Below are 20,614 nucleotides of genomic sequence, written 5' to 3'. Positions count from 1 at the left end.
AGCTGAGGCTGCCATCTCAGGCTTTGTCACAGGTTTGGCCAGTTCACCTATGAAGTGGGAGGAGCCTTAAAGGGACAGACTTCCAGGGCACACCTGGTCAGGTAACTTCCTTATAAAGCTCTTCAATAGACAGCTTAAAGTGTTATATATGCCAGTTATCTCAAGATGGACACATGTTTGCCCATCTTTTTCAAAATTAAAGGAAGATGCTTGGAAAAACATCAGGACCAATTACCATGAAAATAGAGCAACTTTATCTCATCTAAGCACAAGTGTGTTTTCTTAAGGAAAATCCATATGATTGAGTTTTCAGAGAGTTACAGAAGGTCATTCTCCTTATAAAGAGAATATATGTGGTAGACGCGTTGGTTTTAGGTTGGCACATCGTCTAGAGCAAAAGCGGATAGATTGTGCTAATCACATGTTTAGGTTTACACAACTCCATCTGCCTTAGACTAGAAAACATTAATAATGAATGCTGACTGCACCACTGGGAATTATCTTACAATAAATTAGGGTCATTAAAAATGCAAACTCTGAAAATACAAGAGAAAATAAAGAGTGTATCTGAAGGCATTTATGCCAGACACTGCAGAAACAAGCTTCCAGTCAGCCTAGTTTGGAAGTGACACAAGCATTTGAAGCTTAAAAAAAAAAAAAAAAAGGCATTTGGTATAGGTAAGTACTATCATTAAAAAACAATGATATTTTAAAATACAATGAAGTACCAATGATAGTAATTACTGCTAAAAAGCAGTACTATTTAAAAAATAATTAATATAATGTAACTTATCAGGCTGTGTGCTAAAAGAGTAAACTAACACCATAATAAGCAGTAATTAATACCATAATAAGCAGTCCCTTCATTACCAAAATATCTTAAGGAAATTTCTAGAAACTTTTGTGAAAAACAAAGAAGTTACCATCATAGGCTTATTAACAATAGAAGAATCTTTACTCCTTAAAGAAAATAACATTTTGGTTTTATAGATAATATTTTACCTCTTGATTTTCCTCTAGGACTTAGGTAATCTGGAGAGAGTAAAATTTGCTAGTGTCATGTCATTGTGGAAGTACCTTCTTTCTTTTATGAAGGTGATTCAGTCTTCCTAATGCCACCTCTAAAATTTTCTAAAGCCAATGGCAGCTTGGTGTTACTCATTCTAAATCCTAGTCTGGCTCATCATCATCTATAAGCTCTAAGGAGAGGACTGGAAGAGCAGCAACATTGGCATCACCAGACTGTTAGAAAAATGAAATCTAGGTCCTACCCAGACCTACTACACCAGAATCCATCCAACACAGCCAGGTGGTTCCATGCACATTAACATTTGAGAAGCACAAAGAACCTCTGAAGTTCTAGATTCTGTTAATTCATGTTGCTATGAATGAATTTTTGTTTCTAGAAATCTATGAAGCTTTATCCTCAAGAAGTTCCTGTGCCAAGGCAAATGTAGTTGTTCTTTCCTTCCCGTACTGAGAATATGTTATGTTTAAACCACGGGCAGCACAATTCTATTCTTCATTCACCAGATATGTAGTTATGGTCTAGATACCAGGTAGAAATGTGTACCAAATAGAATGTAGGCAAGGTCTCTGTCTGATGTCAGGAGGGGAAAAAAATCCCAGAAATGTTTGCCTTGGTCACCCAAATAGCATCCCTGTTATCTTGAGCATTACTGTACATACAGTAATAGACCTTGCACACTTCATAGTTCTTAGACCACTTGGGATAAAAATGTACCTCTGAGATTCTATCTCTTGGGGGCAGTACTGGGACATTTTTCTACAAAGTTTTCAAAATTTCTGTGGCCAAGAGAGTAGCTATGGGGCACCTGGGTCCTTAAGCATCTGCTTCCGCTCAGGTCATGATCTCAGGGTCCCGGGATTGAGCTCCGCATCGCGCTCCCTGCTCTGTGGGAAGCTGCTTCTCTGTCTCCCATTCTCCCGGCTGTGCTCCCTCTCTCGCTGTGTCTCTCTCTGTCAAATAAATAAATTTAAAAAGAGAGAGAAAGAGAGAGTAGCTACAATAGATACAGTAATTTAAGAAAGCCATGAATTAATAAATTGGGTTTGATTTTCCTGTATATTTTCCTACTGGACAGTAAATGGTGGATTCTTTGGCACAAGGGATATTAGGATCCTAAAAACAGCTTTAATATTGTTTAGTTGAAGATTTCATATCTTTTAGGTCAACAAGGTGTGGTCTAACCATAGAAGAAATCTGCCAGGCATGGCTTCCCACCCTTTACTATTTGACTTTAGACCTGCTAGTTTTCTGAAATGTTTCTCAGAGTGAATCATCTGCCCCGCCAGCTGCACTCCTCGGCTGGGAATTCTTTCAAATGTCCTTTCCATGGCCACTGGTTACCTCATGAATGTCTGGGGACCCCAGGGCCTCCCTGTCACTTGACTCAGTGCTTATGTTTCACATTAGAACTTGGCCATCCTGGGGTCTGTACCAATTCCAGCAATTAACTGGAGAATTCTGTGTTAATAGGCATCCAAAGGGAAGTCAAAAATCTTTTCTTTGCACTTGAACCAAAAGTATATTGCAGAGAAGAATAGAGAATAAGGGACACCTGGGTGGCTCAGTCAGTTGAGTGTCTGCCTTCTACTCAGGTCATGGTCCCAGAGTCTTGGGATCACCCCCAAGTTGGGCTTCCTGCTCAGCGGGGAGCCTACTTCTCCCTCCACCTGCCACTCCCCCTGTTAGTGCTCTTTCTCATACAAATAAATAAACAAAATCTTAAAAAATATATATAGAGAGAATAAAAGATTAGTCCTAAACAACACAACTTTGGAAAATTATATCTAGATTCCAGCTTATTAAGGGCACCAAATGGTGCAAACATAATCTTTTGCTCATATTTTTGTGCCTGCAGCTAGAAATGAACCATAAGCTTTATTCATAAAACACCAGATCAGAGTGTCTTCATCTTCTTTTACTCAATGGACATTACCAACAGTCTGGTGAAGCCTAGAGACTCTTCAGAATTTTTTTTTTAATTTATCAAATAAAGCATGTAGAATAACCAAAGAATCTAATTACAATAAAATAAGATCAAAATATTTTTAATGATTGTATTTATTTGAGATAGAGAATGAAAGAGAGAGAGCACGATTTGCGGGTAGAGACAGAGGGAGAAGCAGGCTCCCTGCTAAGCAGGGAGTCCGTCTTGGGGCTCCATCCCAGGACCCTGGGATCATGACCTGAGCTGAAAACAGATGGTTAACCTATTGAGCCACCCAGGCACCTCCAAAATATTTTTAAATTCTAAATTCCTGATACAATAATGCACATACTACTTTATAATACATTAAATAAAAATCTAGCAACTAGTAATATAACTAGTCTAGTTATAGACTAGTAATATAACTAATCTAGTTATAGACTAGCTATATAGACTAGTCTAATAACTAATAATGATGAATATAAATGATATTTGAAAGTATCTGCAACAATTGTAATGTGGTATGAAAAATCTGGGGCTTCTGTTAATCCTAGCTGTTTGTTGCTTTCATCTATAATTGAACAAAATGCTAAGTTCCAGTTAGAGATAGTGAAAATAAACATTTTTTTCTCTTTTTAAAAAATTTTATTTTTCCTTTATTTGAGAAAGAGAAAGAGAGTGAGAAAGCACAAGTTGTTGGGGGGGGGGGTAGAGGGAGAACCAGACTCCCTGCTGAGCAGGGAGCCTGATGTGGGGCTCAGCCCCAGGACCCTGGGCCATGACTTGAGCCGAAGGTGGATGCTTAACTGACTGAGTCACTGAAGTGCCCCAACATATTTTTCTCAATCCAAATTCACCTACCACCTGTGGTTAGGAGCCCCTGGAAGGGTGCCTGGATGGCTCAGTACTTAAGCGCCTGCCTTCGGCTGAGGTCATGATCTCAGGGTCCTGGAACGGAGCCCCACATAGGACTCCCTGCTTCTCCCTCTCCCGCTCCCCCTGCTTGTTCTCTCTCTCTCTGTCAAATAAATAAATAAATAAAATCCTTAAGAATTAAACAACAACAACAAAAGAACCCCCCCCCCTTTCCCCCACTACTCAAGCTCAGCTAAGAACCTCCTTCTACCTGTCAGCAATTTAGGAGTTCAACTTCTGATACTGGAAAATAATTTCCTGTAGCAGTTTCTTTTGTCAGAGCTCCAGTTTCAGGGATATGCGGAGACAGACATTCCCTGTCAACAGGTCTTTTGTGACAGTGAATTATACAGTAAGTTCTACTCCATTTCAATTTATTGAGCTATACCTGGGACAGTGGCACCTGGGCTTTCCTGTGGCCCAATGACTCACCATTATGACACAAACTTGGATGTACCTGGTTCGCGTTGCAGAGGTTGCTTTCAACTTGAAAATTGGCCAAATTTCCCAGCCTCCCAGGTTGATAATTTAGGAAACTTCCCTTAGTCATCTTCTGCTCCTCGTTAAGAGGAATTTGTTCATGTCTCTCCTTGTGCCAGAGGCACATACTGCTAGACCTGTTAAGAAAGTAATTTACTACTGACATTCTCACTCTTGGAGTAATTGTTCTAGAATACATTTTTGGAAACCTGCCATGAGGATTTTTTTTTTAAAGCATTTTACAATTTTTTTCTTGACAGAAAAATGTATCTTAGCTCCTTTTGTGAAGAAAAATGACTTGTTCATATTTTTTATTTCATCCACATTTTTGGAGTAGACATGAAAAGCAAATATCATCCTTCTGTAAGTTTGGAAAGGGATAGAATTTTATTTCACACCAGCTGTGAAAATAACATTCAAAAAACATTATGCCAACAATGAGAAAGGAAAACTGAACTATTTGGTCATGAATTCAGCCCATTCTGTTCTTATTAGGGTGGAAAGGAGAAGTGAGAAGAAAATAAGAGAAGGAACGTTCTGGTACACATTTTACTCCACCCAAATGGGGGAGCTTGACTGGTCTCCACAGTATTCAGCCATTTCAACGAAGAGTCTACAGCTTTGTTTGCTCCTATGAAACCAGTCCCTTCCCTTTTTTTTTTTTTAATTTAAATTCAATTAACATAGAATATAGTATTAGCTTCAGAGGTCAAGTTTAGTGATTCATCAGTCTTATATAATACCTCTTATGGTTTCTCTCCCTCCCCAAGATATGGTTTCATCTTGTTTTATTTTCCCCTCCCTTCCCCTACGATCCTCTGTCTTGTTTCTTAAATTCCACATATCAGTGAGACCACATGATAATCGTCTTTCTCTGATTTACTTATTTTGCCCAATATAGTGCCTTCTAGTTCCATCCATATCATTGCAGTTGACAAGATTTCATCTTTTTGATGGCTGAGTGATATTCCATTATATATATATATATATATATATATATATATATATATATATATATATATATATATATATATATATATATATATATATATATATGCCTCATCTCTTTTACCCATTCATCTGCCAAGGGACATCTAGGCTCTTTCCATAGTTTGGCTATTGTGGACACTGCTGCTATGACCATTGGGGTGCACCTGCTCCTTCAGATGATACATTTGTATTTTGGGGATAAATACCCAGTAGTGCAATTACTGGGTCATAGGGTAGCTCTATTTTCAACTTTTTGAGGAGCTTCCATACTGTTTTCCAGAGTGGCTACACCAGCTTGCATTCCCACCAGCAGTGTAGGAGGGTTCCCCTTTCTCTGCATCCTGGCCAACATCTGTCATTTCTTGACTTCTTAATTTTAGCCATTCTGACTGGTGTGAGGTGGTATCTCATTGGGGAAACCTTCCTGATTGTGTATAGTCTGGCTTCCTTCTCCACAGCTTTATTAAAACTGCAAAACTTGCTCTTTTTTACCACTAAAAAACCTTTTAAAAATATTTTATTTATTTGTTTCTTTAGAGAGACAGAGAGCAGAGGGGGGGAGGGTCAGGACAAAGCATGGAGCCAACACGGGCCTCAATCCCATGACCCCAAGATCATGACCTGAGCCAAAACTAAGAATCAGATGCTCTACCCACTGGGTCACCCAGACACCCAAACCCTTTTTAAAATCCTCAACTTTCTTATTCTTCAAGCAAAATTTGCCCCAGCTGGCCTTCACCCCCTTCTTGAAACCCTTCCTTTGGCACCTGTGGCACAATACTCTCCATCATTGGCCTCACATCTGCCATCTTTTCCTCCTATTGCCCCATAATGAAGGGTGATCTCTGAGGTTCAATACTAAACTAATCCATCATGAAGGCTTACGAGTCTGGGTCATTTGCTGCACATTTTCACCTTTGATCCTGGCCTTTCCTCCCCAAGTTTCTGTTCATTCAGAAAGCATTTTTAGAGTGCCTACTTGCTTTCACACAAAAAACTGCCATCTAGGCAGCTGTGTGAGTTCCAGGCAGGCAAGAGGAAAGTCTGACTGGACACTGAGGAGGCTGTGAGGTGGACAGGGGAACCGAATGAAGGCCTGAGCTGAGACAGTGGTACGGACAAGGCAGAGGGGACAGAGAGCACTTCAGAGGTATTTGGGGGGTGAAGGAGCCAGTGAAGTGAGGAGGACCCCCCAAGGCTCCCTTGCAGAAACAAAGCCACCAGCTGAGAAAGGGAACAGAGGAATAGAAGCAGGCTGAGGGGAGAGATAACAAGGCCCATCTGTAGCCTGTTTCCTTCAAGAACTACCAGGGTGGAGCTTTCTAGTCCCCAACTGAAGGGACAGTGCATCTGAAGCTCAGTCAGAGGTCGGCACTGGGTGGGCAGATCGGGGTGTCAGCATGCACAGGTGGTGGTGGGAGCTGTGAGAGCTCAATCCTAGGAAACTGAGACCACTCCCGGGAAGTAGACTGAGGGAGAAGAGTGGACCCAGGGAGGAGCCCCGGCTGGTCCTTTGTGCCCTGTCACTCAGCCTCCAGTCACCCTCTATGGTGCTCTTAGAGGCCATGGCCAGAGTGGCAAGCGGCTTGCTCCCTAGTCTCCCTTGCCAGGTGGATGCCCTCTGCCTTCTGCCCACAGAGCTATGAAGGGAAAACAGGAAGGTATGAGGAGGACAGAATGGAATCTCTTCCTGCTTCTAATTGTTGTCATTGTCACTCAAGTCACAGAAGATGACCACAGTGCCAGCCTCAGACTTCTTCACTGACTCCCAGCCCTGGCCGATCAGAACTACCAGCATCTACAGGCTGAGGGCCATGCGTGAGGGTCCAAGGACCGCGCAGCAGAGCAGGGCTTCCTGAGAGCCTCTCGTCACCGGCGTCGGTGGTGAGGGTCATCCTCACTTTTCCTTTGTTGCCCAGCCCTGTGGGAGCAGCGGCAGTGACTGGCCGCGCAGTCACTGATTTGGGCTCCCTCAACATTCCCCTTCTTCCTCTGTCAGCTTCCCTACATCTGTGGAGCCAACAGCCCACCGAACACCCTCTCTTTGGAAGGTGGTTTCTGTTTTTCTAATTGGATGCTGATGGACACAGACCGCTAGGGCAGGCGGAGGGAGACCTTGGAAGGAAGGAAATGGAGAAGGTGGGAGAAGGAAGGCCCCAGCAGGAACCGGAGTGAGAATGAGGACTGTACCTCGTGGCAACAGTGTAGCAGAGAGCCTCAGGAAGGAGGAAGCGATAAACTTTAAAAAAACGAAGGAGATGATATGATCCAGCAATACTGCTTCTGGGTATGCCTCTGAAAGAACTGAAAACAGGGTCCCAAGGAGGGGTTTGTATATGTGTGTTCATAGCACACAAGTGTCCATGAACAGATGAGTGGAAACACAGAACGCGGCCCATCCCTACGGCGGGATATGATTCAGCTTTAGCGAGGAAGGACCTTCTGACACATGACAGGATGGATGAACCTTAAGGACATTATGCTTATGAAAGACAAAAAGGTACGTAGAGCAGTCAAATTCATGGAAACCAGAAAGTACAAGGTGGTTGTCAGGGCTGGGGAGAATGTGGTATAGAGTTAGTTTTGGAAGGTGGTTATGTAACAGTGTGAATGTACTTAACCTTCTTAAACTGACACTTAAAGATGGTTAAGACTGGAAATTTTCTGTGACATGCATTTTACTGCAAAAAAAAAAAAAAAAAGGAGAGCAGTGAGCTCCAGGAAAATAAAAATTAGACATATCAATTTGTAGGAGAGAGGCTCTATGAGTTAGTGGAGGAGAAAGTCCGACGGCTGTGGGTTGAGGAGCAAGTGTGAGATGAGGCAGTAGAGACTGACTCTTCTGGGAAGTTTGGACAAGCAGGGGAAGAGAGGTTGGACAAAGGCTAAGAGGACTGTGAGGCCAAGGGAGGTCAAAGAAGAAAAGGTAGAGAATGTTTAGAAACTGAAAGCAGGGGGCCTGTAGAGGAGGAGAGGTGACCTGTGGTGCTATGAGGGAGCAGAGGAAGATGGGGCCTGGCCTTGGGGCCTTGGGCAGAAGGGATGGCTGATTCTCTGTTGTGGGAGGACAAGCAGGGAGGAGGGGGACATACTGATACATGTATAGATGGCAGGGACATGGGGAGAGCATGTGTGATGGTCTGGAGGTTTTCTCTACAACGTAGGAGGCAACAGAGAGGGACCCTGGGCAGGTGAGTTTGGGATCACAGGTCTGTAAGTACTCTCTGCAAGGCTGAGAAATTTTTCTCTGGAAACTAGCTAAGCATGAAGGTGGAGGATAATATTGAGCCAAAGTTGGGGTGTTGTCTGAGAGAGGTTACAGAGAGAGAGAATACAGGGGAATCAGAAGTGCTGGTAAGAGCAGGATTTAGATGATCAGCCATGGAGTCTAGGGTGACTTGGGAAGATGGAGAAACCTGGGAGAACTAATAAAAGGTTGAAAGAAAAGAAAAAGATCAACGGACTGATGTTTCCAAAAGGCCAAAGTCATTTGTAATGGGAGTAAGAGAACTGGAAGCTGGGGAGGCTGGAGAATCACAAGCAGAAAGTGGGCTGGGGAGGGGCGGAGCATTTGTCTGAGATGGTAGGATTGGTGCCATTCAGGGGGACAAATGCACTGGGGGTCACAGGCCCTATTGAGGGGCTGCGTTAAAGAGTTGGGATGGAAGGCAAGATGGAGCCAAGTCCACAGAGAACATCTCCAACTGGATGGATGTCTCACTGTGGCTCATATTTGTGGGTCCAACATCAAGCCCAGCATACTTCCCCTCCATGAACCACTCCTCTCAACTGTGCCACTTCTGTAAATGCCTCATCTCTCTAGAGCCAACATGTCATGAAGGAAACACGGGTCTAGGAGTTAGGACAGCTGGATTCAAATTCCACACTTATTAGCCTGAGACCATAAATGATTTTCTCAACATCTCTTATAGAACTTAGCTCTGCCTGGTTGCTCTGAAGACCAAACTAAATGGGCATGTGAGAGCACCCAAGTGTGTAATTAGAAATCTGATAAATGCTCAGTAGATAACAAAGGAACCTGCATATGATTTTACCTTCACCCCCTACGTTGAATGCATCACCAAGGAAGACCCAATCCCTGCCCTTTTTGACCCTGGCCCTTATGAATTACCTCCCCTACCTTCTCCACTGCCCTCCCCCTCAGCTAACTGGTCACGTTTTTGTCTCCCTCCTCTTCCAATGCTCATCATTCTTACAAATGGCTGCCTAACTTATCTTTCAAAAACAGCACTGATGTCATATCATGCCCTCATGTCAGGGCAGTGGAAGGAAGCAGTCACCTTCAAATCAAGAGTCTAGCAAACGTTATTTCTCTCATTTAGGTTCTTCATCTGCTGGGATCTGGGGAGGTGCCGTAAGAAACCAGCGCTAGTGAAAAGCCAGCATGAATTTCAGGAGCTTTTAGTCCAGAAGGGGCCTAGAATCTATCCCCTATCCAGATCTATAGTTGGAACATTATTGCTGGGGGCCCTGAAATATTTTATTTAACTCTAGTGAACCTGCTCACTGTCTCTATATGTCACCCAACTCCTAGAGTCCTCACTGGGAGGCTCAGATGAGGTAAGGGAGGTTCTGCCCTCTTATCCCTTTCCTCTGTCAAGGTGAGATTTCACAGCCTGACTCCCCAGACTCTCCACGAGGTCGCCTCATTTTATTCCTTCCCTATTTTATTCCCCAGCCTAGATATTAATTTTCTTTTTCAGGTGTGGTAATTTTTCCCTCCCCATTTGGGCTCCAAGCTCTTCCCCCCCACCCTCTTCCCAGGGAGGCAACAAAGGTACTCACTCCGTGTGTCCGCTCACCGAGTGAGTGAATTCCTACAAATCACAGCCTTAGAGCCAGAAAGAGCCTGCGGTTCCCTAAGTCTGACATCCTTACCATTCTCTGGAGGTGCAGTAAGACTCGGACAAGTGAGTGAATGAGTCCCCTGAGAACCCGCAGTGGGCAAGACCAGCTAAAACCCAGCTGTCCTGACTGCTGGGCCAGAACTCTCCCTTCCACTGCCCACAATGACAGGCCGGCCATCTGCCCACGAGCTAGCTGACTTTGGCCTTGTGTGTACAATGCTGGCTGAATCTTACTGTGTTGTTTTTTTTTTTTTAAGATTTTATTCATTTATTTGACAGACAGAGATAACAAGTAGGCAGAGAGGCAGGCAGACAGAGAGGAAGGGAAGCAGGCTTCCTGCCAAGGAGAGAGCCCAATTCGGGGCCGATCCCACTGAGATCATGACCTGAGCCAAAGGCAGAGGCCTCAACCCACTGAGCCACTGAGGCGCCCCCTTACTGTGTATTAATCAGCACCTTCATGACTGACTCACCAGCTGCTCAGAGAACCCTACCCCAGGGACTCACCCGAACCTTTCCCCCAGCCTTGCAGTGTTCTCTATCTAATCTCTGCCCTCATTTACTGGGGACCTTGACTGTGTTCCTCACCCATCTGGTCTCCTTCCCTCCCCGACGCACGAGGAATACCAAGGAGTTGGTTCTTAGGTAGAGGGTTAAGCAGGCGTGACACAGTTATCTGGACTAGAACTCGCTTGGATTTGTAATTAAAGTCCATCCCCATATGGACTAACCTCTGGACTGAGAGCAATGATTACATAAGAAATGATTAACATAATTTCCTGATAAAATATACATAAATTCAAAAAGGTGGTAGGTGGAAATTGAAGCTACCTACCTATGAACAAAAGTTGTTAAGTAAATTTTATGAGGAAATGTGTGAGGCATTGAAAGGGATATAAAAATCAATACACTTCCCTTATGGAGTTTGTATTTTACAGAGGAGATAGAATGCGTACGCCGATTACTGTAACACTAAGCGTGAGGTGACAAGTACTGGGGAGGAGGTGTGTGGGAGTGCCGTGGGCCCCCGGAGTTCAGGGAGAGCATTCCAGACAGGGAAAAGCTAAGAAGGTTTGTGTAGCAGGCTTCATTTTATCGGAGCCTTCAAAGATAGCTAAAGGTTTTTGTTTGTTTTTAATGGACTATTTTTTTAAGAGCAATTTTTGGGTGGGTCTGTTGGTTAAGCATCTGCCTTCAGCTCAGGTCATGGGTCCTGAGATCCAGCTTCACATCCGGCTCCCTGCTTGGCAGGGAAACTGCTTCTCCCTCTTCCCACTTATGCTCTCTCTCACTCTCTTGCTCTCTCTCAAATAGTGAAATCTTAAAAAAAAAAAAAAAAAAAAAAAAGAGCAGTTTTAGGTTCACAGCAAAATTGAGAGGAAGGTACAAAAAATTCCCATATAAGCCAATCCCTTTACCGGCACAGTCTCCACTATTATCCGCCATTATAAATAACACGTGGCACATTTGTTATGGTCAGTGAGCCTACCTCTGTATCGACTCATGACCAGCACCTGAGGTCAAACACCATGGAGGAAGTTCAAAAGATTGGTGTGGACTTCCTATGGACTCAGACAATAAGTAACATGCACCCCCCATCATAGTACCATATAGAGCTACTTTTGCTGCTCTTAAAATTCTCTGTACTCTTGCCTAATCATCTGCTCACCCTGCCCCACCCCATCTTGGCAACACTGATTTTTTTACAGTTTCCAAAGTTTTGCCTTTTCCAGGTTGCCATATAGTCCGAATCATACAGAGAGTAGCCTTTTCAGATTGGCTTCTTTCACTGGGGGACATGAGTATAAGTTTCTTCCATGCCTTTCATGGCTTGATAGCTCATTTCTTTTTAGTGCTGGATAGTGTTCCATTGTCTGCAGGTACCGGCTGATCTACCCAGTTGCCTACTGAAGAACGTCTTGGTTGCTTCCAGGTTTGGGCAATTATGAATAAAGCTGCTGCCAACATCCGTGTGCAGGTTTTTGTGTGGATGATTGCTAGGGTGTTACTAGGTAGACGCGCATTCCACACAGAGGCGCGTTTAAAATCTCAGAGCTTGTTCCATTGGCAGGAATTTAGAGTATGAGAACGTAAGAGTAGACTGGCAGGTTGAGAGCAAATGTGGTAGTTTGACTACCATGCTAAATAATTTTGACTCTGCTTTGTGAGTAATGGGCAGTTACTGGAAGTTTGGGGAGGGAGTAAGAGTAGTGACATGACCAAAGTGTGCTTTAGAAGTATCATTCTAGAGTGGTATCAGAAATCAGGTGACCAGTTACGAGGGTAGAGCAAGAGCCTGGACGAGTTAAACCATGAAGAGGGCCAAACCCAGGACAATGGGATGGGAACGGAAAGAAAGGGGTAGAGAAGAGAGCATTACAATTTTGAGAGGAAGAGGGAAGAGTTATTCTAAAGTTTTAAGACTGGTTAGTTTAAAAAAAAAAAAAAAGGTGTTAAGAAAATGTAAAGTGATCTTTACTGGTCAAGCAGAGTCCCAGAAAGAGAAGAGTCTTAGAAATACAAACCACCTGCTTGAGAGAGGGCAGTTCTATTCTGTGAGCCTTGCACACTCTGGGCTGAAGTCAGGCCAGAAGAAAGGGGAATGGTGAGGTCTGGGGAGTTTTACTTTTGGAAACAGAGATTGGAAGCCCCTTTAGACTATGACCTTTTGAATTCTATAAACTATGTGTTGCTTTCTTACAATGAACTCTTTCCTGTGCCATGGGAGTAGCTATAAAACTCTTCCGAGGAACAGTCATTCATTTTTCTTTGACTTAATTTTGGCTTTGGCCACAAGCCTGGCATGAGGAGGGGAGCCCTGCCTTCATGCCTGGAGTTTGCAGCAAAGATGCAAAGATGCGAGAGGATTGCCGTCTCTGAGTAAGCCCAGGAAAGAGGGAGCCTTGGGGGCTGGGCAGTAGAAAGATCTGAGACTTCCTGACCTGGGAAATTGGTATGTTTAGCAAAGACTGAGAAACCAGGAAGAAAAGCATACCTGGTTTGTGAGGAGGTGAAGGGTTCCATTATGGACAACTTGGGTTTGAGGTGCTGGCTCTAGGAGGACAGTCTAGTCATGGGGAGCCAGATCTGGACTAAAGGGCTCAGTGGTTGAAACCAAGCTAGGGACAAAGGAAAATAAGCTCTGGATTGGGAGGGGTGGCCAGAGAGGCCTTGTGTGAGCGACGTGACTTCTCACCCAATCAGAGAAAGAGGGTTTGCCTACCGCCCCTGCTGACTCAGGCTAAGTTGATTTGACAAGACAGTGTCCCGGGTTGGGGAGGAACAGCCTGGCATAGGTTTCCTTGATGAAAAAGGAATTTGACTGAACAAGATGTTCCCGTGATTTCGTTGCAGGAACAAATCTGTGCATTTGCAGTGGAGAAAAGTTTCTGCTTCTGTCAGTTGATTGCTCTCAGAGAGATGACGCTTACATTCTAGGGAAGGAATTAATCTGTCTTGTTGGAGTTTAAGCCTGCCTGTGGTTATAGCATCTCGCTACCTCTCACCCCCTTCAGGGCAGCAAGTACTCATTCAGCCAGTGGACTTGAGAGCAACAGGTTAGGGAAGAAGGAAAATCAGATTATAAAATAACCCCCATAACGATAACACATTCCCAGACAGCCCCTCACCCCAACCTCTGCCCCTTTGCTTAGGCGTAATCCCTTTCATTCATGGGTTGGCTTTTAACTCAGATCACTTTCATTTTCAGTTTCCCTTTGTCTTGAACATTCCCTTAAAGGTCTTTTCCAGGTAGGAAGGCCTCTCCTATATATCACAGACTTTTTTTTTCCTTCTTCCTTTGCTTCCTTTCCTTTTTTTTTTTTTCATTCTTCCCTCAATATACAGGGAATCTGATTCCCACAGGATACTCTGCTAAATGTGTTTGGCCTTACATGAACAGTCCAAGACAGCTCTGGACACCAAGGACTTTGCAATCAAATAGAGGAAATAAGATTTTCACATATTTTACCATTACACAAAGGTAGAAGAAACCAGAAAGTAGTACCATAAGACATGGTCAAACACCATGGAGGAAGTTCAAAAGATTGTTTCTGGCAGGAGAGATGGGGAAGACTTCCTGGAGGAGAGGACATTGCGTTGAACCTTAAAAAAACAGAGGCAATTTCAACGTGCAAAAATGGGGCATTTTATCTGTATTATGTCAAATGTATACGCTTAACCACTTTCATGTTTCTCAGTCTCATTTCAGAATGAGTAAATCACCGATAAGGGATTTGTAAAAGGGAAGCTGTTGGTAAATAAGCATTTGAAAGCATAGCACAGAGAGAGAACTGCCCAGTTGTCGGCCGTCAGTTTGCATAACTGTCTATAGTGATGTAGTAGAAAGAACATAAATATCTTCCTGATGGATGGCTGGATCCAATTACCCTTACTTCTGTTTAATATACATTCCAGTGCTGAAATTTGGGACTTTATCATCCTTGTGGATGATAAAATGGTGGATTTACTCATATCCCTATGTTGCAGTTGGGGAAGCTGGGTTTATTACAACCTAGGTCACACAGAGGAATCAAAATGATAAGTCTAGATGACAACGGATTATCAGTCTGTGACAAGGTTGTCACCAGTCTGTGGGGGAATGAGAAAAATAAGGGGCTGCAATGAATTTGGTATGAAACACAAGTATTATCTTTTACCCAGAGATTAAATTGCTGGTCTTAAAATGGCTTGATAAAATGAGATGATGGTAATAGTTGATAGGATGGAGGTATTAAAACTAAAAACCTTCTTCCTTGTCAAAATAAAAGGCTCTTCATTTTATGAAGAGTCCACAGAAAATCAGGGGAGACAACAGCATTTTACTGGCCCATGAAATCTTAAGACTAAATGCTCCAAGTAATAAACTTGCTGCTTTAAGGAGCAGAGGGGTTTTGTTGTCATTGTCATTTGCTTGTTTGTTTTGTATGTAGAATAAAATAAGAATTGAAGGGAACATGGAAATCATCTGCTTTGCGTAACCTCCTCATTTTACACACGAGGAATCTGCAGCTCAAAAACATCCAGTGGCTCGACCGAAGTCACCCGTCCTGGTATTTTTATGTTTTCAAGTAGCCCTATTTATAGTGTTTCTGATCTCTGCATAAGTGTTCATGATAAAAAAAAAAATAAGGTCCATGGGCTCTTATCAGACAGGATGTTTATAATAACCACAAATTATGTATAGTAAACTTTAAGACATTTTTGACATCGATTCCTTGAGTCTAGCTGCTATTTATACATACTCACGAAATAATTGTGCTTTATTGTTCTCACTCAAGAAAGATCTCAAGAGCTTACAAGATGAGGCAAAGCATTGACCTGTCAAAATGCCCTTCTCATGCCTTCTCACCTGTACAAAAGCAAAACATTCATACCACTCATCAACTACTCTGCCCGAATAGTTATTTTGAAATGGGTGATATAACCGGCTCCATGGGCTTCAAAGTTGTTGGTTCATTGGGCTGGAATTTACTTCCTGCCTCCTCCGTGTTCCACACTGTGCCAGTTCACCATGGGGATCAGTAAGACCAGCCTTGTCATCTAGAAAGTGGAAGGCTAATGGAGAAATCTCAGCGGTGGGTTATAGATGTTGGGGATGCGAGAGGGCTGCCATTCTTTGTGTTTGGCCAGTGAAGATGGCATTTCAGGGATGCCTGTCTGTGATGTACGAAGCAGATGGGACAGAGAGGACCCAAGGGTAGGGGTTGTCATAATCAGCACGTGATTACTGAGCACCTGCCCTGGCTGAGGACAGAAGGGAGCATGTGAGAATTTGCAAGGAAACAGTGCCTAGAAATTGACAACTTCGGCGATAAGGGACATAAGAACAGTGAGTCAAAGATCCCCCCCCCCCAAGTTTTGGGATTTTAGGTGATTGAGAACTGGTGATAGCATTAGACAAGACAGAGGAGTTGGGAAGCAAGCCACCACCTTGCTGTACCCGTTGGGGTCCTAGTACAGCTTGCTTCTTGGTGTAAATCTGTCTGTGCTTTCAGGATCCTCTATGTCAGTGAATTCTTCTGAGAGCCGATACCAGCTCTTTTTTTTTTTTTTAAGATTTTATTTATTTATTTGATAGACAGAGATTACAAGTAGTCAGAGAAGCAGGTAGAGAGAGAGGAGGAAGCAGGTTCCCTGCTAAGCAGAGAGCCCAATGTGGGGCTCGATCCCAGGATCCTGAGACCATGGCAGAAGCTTTAACCCACTGAGCCACCCAGGTGCCCACCGATACCAGCTCTTATATGGTAGCTTCTTTTTTTCTTTTATTAATTATAGACAATTGCATCATAGAGAAGCAAAAATGATGTTGTCAATTTCTGCATTATCCTTTTTGACTGCCTCGGTCAGGCGTCGACAAGGTTTACATTTGTTTTGGCCGGCAGGAGAGGCCTAGAGCCTGGGTGGAGGCAGGGAAATTTGCAGCATCCAAGTCTCTTTCCAGAATGAGGGTGGCTCGCGTCGCTAGTTCTATTCTTGGACATAAGAGCTGGAAATTTGGGTGTGCACTGCCTTGTCAAGCCAGAAGCCGCATGTACTGGAACGGGGTATAACAACAACTTTGACCGTGCTCTGACTTACGACTGAAGAGATGTTGGGCCTCTTTCCAGATTTTAGGCCTGGAAAATCTTCGCACTGCAAAGCCAAGCCAGAGTGTGATGATCGTTCTTTCTCACTGGCAGGTATTGGACTCTGATAGTTGGGCTTCATTCAGCCTTCGTTCTATAACCCTTTGATGTGTCTTAAATGTTCTAATATAGTTAAAGAAGGACTAACAAAGCATAGTTGCATTTATGATAATGCAGAATATATTATTCCTAATTTTTTTGAGGCCCTTATATCTAGTAAACGAGGTTCCACAAAAAAGACATTAGCTTGGTTGAAAGGCACTCACTTTCACTTTTATCAACATTTACCCCACACTGAGCTGTGAACAGCGTTTCCCATATCTTGTAATTTTTGTCTCCTAGAATGCTTTCTTTTATGGGAAACCCTACCACCCCAGAATTAACCTTACTCATTTGTTTCATTTGTTTATTTTATAGAACAGTCGTATACTGAATACGCGTCTTCAAACCACACGGTGATAATGCTTGAAATTTATAGGACTGGAAGTCTGAAGGTAGCCACTGACCCCTCTGCTTGAAGTCACTTTAGTGAAAGTGAAAGTAAGAGTAACTAAACGTCAAAAGTAACCAGCAACTTAGGGACTCACATAACTGGAAGGGAAATTCCCCCCTCTCCTTGTGTTTTGCTTTTTCAACCCAGGAACCATATACCCGTCACATACTTTGTCTTGACATTTCCGATTGTCTTTTCTAAATAACATAAACAAAAAAGTTGATTTGTCTCTTCCATGTGGGGATATTGTGGAGGCATTTCTGAGCAATTGATATTGTAGTTATTTGCTGGCATTCGTGTTAGGAGCTAAACCTTAGGTGTATGGGTGAAAAGTGAAAACTTCTAGCTTGGATAACTTCACTCTCTGAGAAGGGTGTTCTGCGTCTATTTCTCAGGGGTAATAAACATTATGCCAGAATATCAGGTAACATGCTGATGAACTAGAATAGAAGAAGCACATAACTAGCAGCACAATCATCCAGTTGGTTCAGCCGTGAGATTTATTCACAGACGGGAGCATTCTTGGGGATATTCTTATTTTGGCACTTAAAAAAAAAAAAAAAAAGAGCTGTCCACTCTGTGGTACCTTGATATGTATGGCAGCCTGCGCTGGTTACTTTTACGTGTCCACTTTGGCTGGACCACAATGCCCTTGTATTTGGTCAAACGTTATCTCGAACATTTCTGGGAAGGTGTTTTGGGGATGAATTAGCGTTTGAATCCTCGGACTTTGAGTAACCTCCTAGTGTGGGTGGGCCTGGTCCAGCGAAGCCCTGCAGAGAACAAAGACTGACCTCCCCTGTGGGAGAAGGAGTTCTGCCAGTAGACTGTCTTTCGGTTGTAATTCTTCCCCAGGTTTCCAGCCTGCTTATCAACTCTGCAGATTTCGAACTTGCGCCTCCACAGTCATATAAGCCAATTCCTGAAAATTGATATATAATCAATCAGAGAGACACACACATGTCTGTTGTTTCTGTTTCTCTGTGGAGAACCCTAATATACTGTCCTAACAAGCTAATACTGTATGTTTATTATAACTCAAGAAAGCTGTTTAAAAAAAAATCAGAAGATTACCTTCAAAATGTTAACAAGAATTACTGATTTGGAGTGTTTTAGGTTTATTATGAGGTCAAGCTCATTCGGACTTGTGATTTTTTTTTTTTTTTTTTGGTGACTGTGTTGTAGAGGCTGCTTTTAGGCAATGGGCTTGACTTATGGAAACTTGAGCAAGGGACATGGGCCCCCAGGAACCCCCCAGCTGAACACAAATAGTCTCATTAAGTGCCCTACCTGGAACTAGCCAGAGGCCCTGACTAACCAATGGGCTACTTACAACCAGGCAGTGACCACAGAAGGGAAGATTCCATAGGTTCCTGTATTTCCACACTCGACCCTCTAGCTGTGGCCCCTCACCCCTGCCCTGTCACGGACAGTCCCTCCTTAGTTGTCCTACCTGCTGTTCCCTTGTGGTGTACGCAGTAAACCTGGATCTTTTTTGTTCTGCCTTGGGTGAGTTCTTCCACAGCCCGCAGCCCCGGCAGCCACCCTATCAGCAGGCCCCCCGCACACATGTATTATCTGTATAATGATTTAAGAAAAGATTTCCATTCAGAAGAATGTTTAGAAGCAAGGTTAGATAACACAGAACCCAGAGGATCTAAGGATCTGGTGGACTGCCTCAAAATACCACTTACTACAAAGACTTGGGTAAACAGAAACCAAATTACATCTCCTACAGTGAGAAAACCTCAGCGTACAACAGAGAGCTCACAGTACAATGACTAGGGTTGCCCCCTGGAACACGAGCAATGGAAGAATTTCACTTTTCCTACCAACTCTATTTCTGCCATTTTCAGTTATTCTTTCATTCCATCATCTAACAAGCCTTTACTGAAGACCAATTGTGTCCAAGGGGTACAGGAAATACCCGAGACTGAAAACGAACAAAATAGACTCATTCTACCCTCCTGTGGAGGAGACAACGTGATACAAGGTAATAAGGACGCCCACGGGGTAAGAGAATTGTTGGTGCCCAAGGGAGGGGCTGCTAGCCCCAGAGAGTTGGGAACAAGATGAGGCCTCTTAGAGTTAATTAGAACTACTCCATTCTGTAGTTGAGTGGATGGAGGCTCAACGAGGTTAAGTAATTTGCCCATATTTCTCAGGAATAAGAAAGGAGTGTGAATTGCATGTTCTTTCCATCATGAATGTTCTATGGCTCTAATGCATTGTCATGTGGACAAGCAAACACGTAGAATACGCAGGAATATCTGAAGTTAGGACCCAACTCTATATACTCTGTATCACTTGTCTCAGTCTTAACTACCCTGTCGCACTCATCCCTCGGTTCGCTTCTCGCACGTGCTACTAATAGTAACAGCAATAGTTAGCATGTATTGTTTCCTAAGTGCCCCCTGCTATAGTCAGCGCTTAGCATAGGTCCTCTCAATCAGTCCTCATTACAGCCCAGAGAGGCAGGCTGTGGTCATGTCCCTATTTTATAGAGAGGGAAACTGAGGCTCCAAGAGTTACGGAATGTTAAGTGGCAAAGCTGAGATTTGACCCCAGATCAAATTCCAAGAACAAGTTGTTGTTGTTGTTGTTTTTAAAATATTTTATTTATTTATTTGACAGAGAAAGACACAGCAAGAGAGGGAACACAAGCAGGGGAAGCTGCAGAGGGAGAGGGAGAAGCAGGCTCCCCGCTGAGCAGGGAACCCCATGCAGGGCTCCATCCCAGGACCCTGGGATCATGACCTGAGCCAAAGGCAGATGCTAAACGACTGAGCCGCCCAGGTGCCCCCATCAAGGACAAGTTTTTAACCATTTTGCTGCATGCCCAAAACCAAGACAGCTGACAGCTTAAAAACTCCTTGCTAGTTGCTGAATTTTTTTAATTAGAAGAAAATTCTCCAGTGATCAGAACTATCCTCTTCAGGTTCTGAAGAAGAGTTCCTTAAGGGAGTTTCAGCAACTCTATTTCATCTAGAATATTTGAGTATTGCTGCATCCACAAGTGGGCCACACGGAGGTTCTAGAACCCAGGGTTGCCCTGAGAGACAGACGCCGGCCTGCTGCAATGTTTGGATTTGGAACCAAAGGGACCCAGATAGAGCCTCTGCAGATTCTTTCCTGGTAGCAGGCTCGGGCATTCCATTCCACAGAAGCCACACCTGCTGCTGTTCTCTGCTCTCCTCCCTGGAAGGCCCGGACTCTCCACAGAACAAACCAGGCAACATCCACAGTGACGAGCCCCCAGGGGGGGAATTGTAAGGGACGGAAGAAAGG

This window comes from Mustela putorius, unplaced genomic scaffold, assembly GCF_011764305.1.
Source record: "Mustela putorius furo isolate JIRA1106 unplaced genomic scaffold, ASM1176430v1.1 tig00003858_pilon_pilon_pilon, whole genome shotgun sequence".
Lineage (NCBI taxonomy): Eukaryota > Metazoa > Chordata > Mammalia > Carnivora > Mustelidae > Mustela > Mustela putorius.
Note: the sequence above shows the minus strand (reverse complement) of the source record.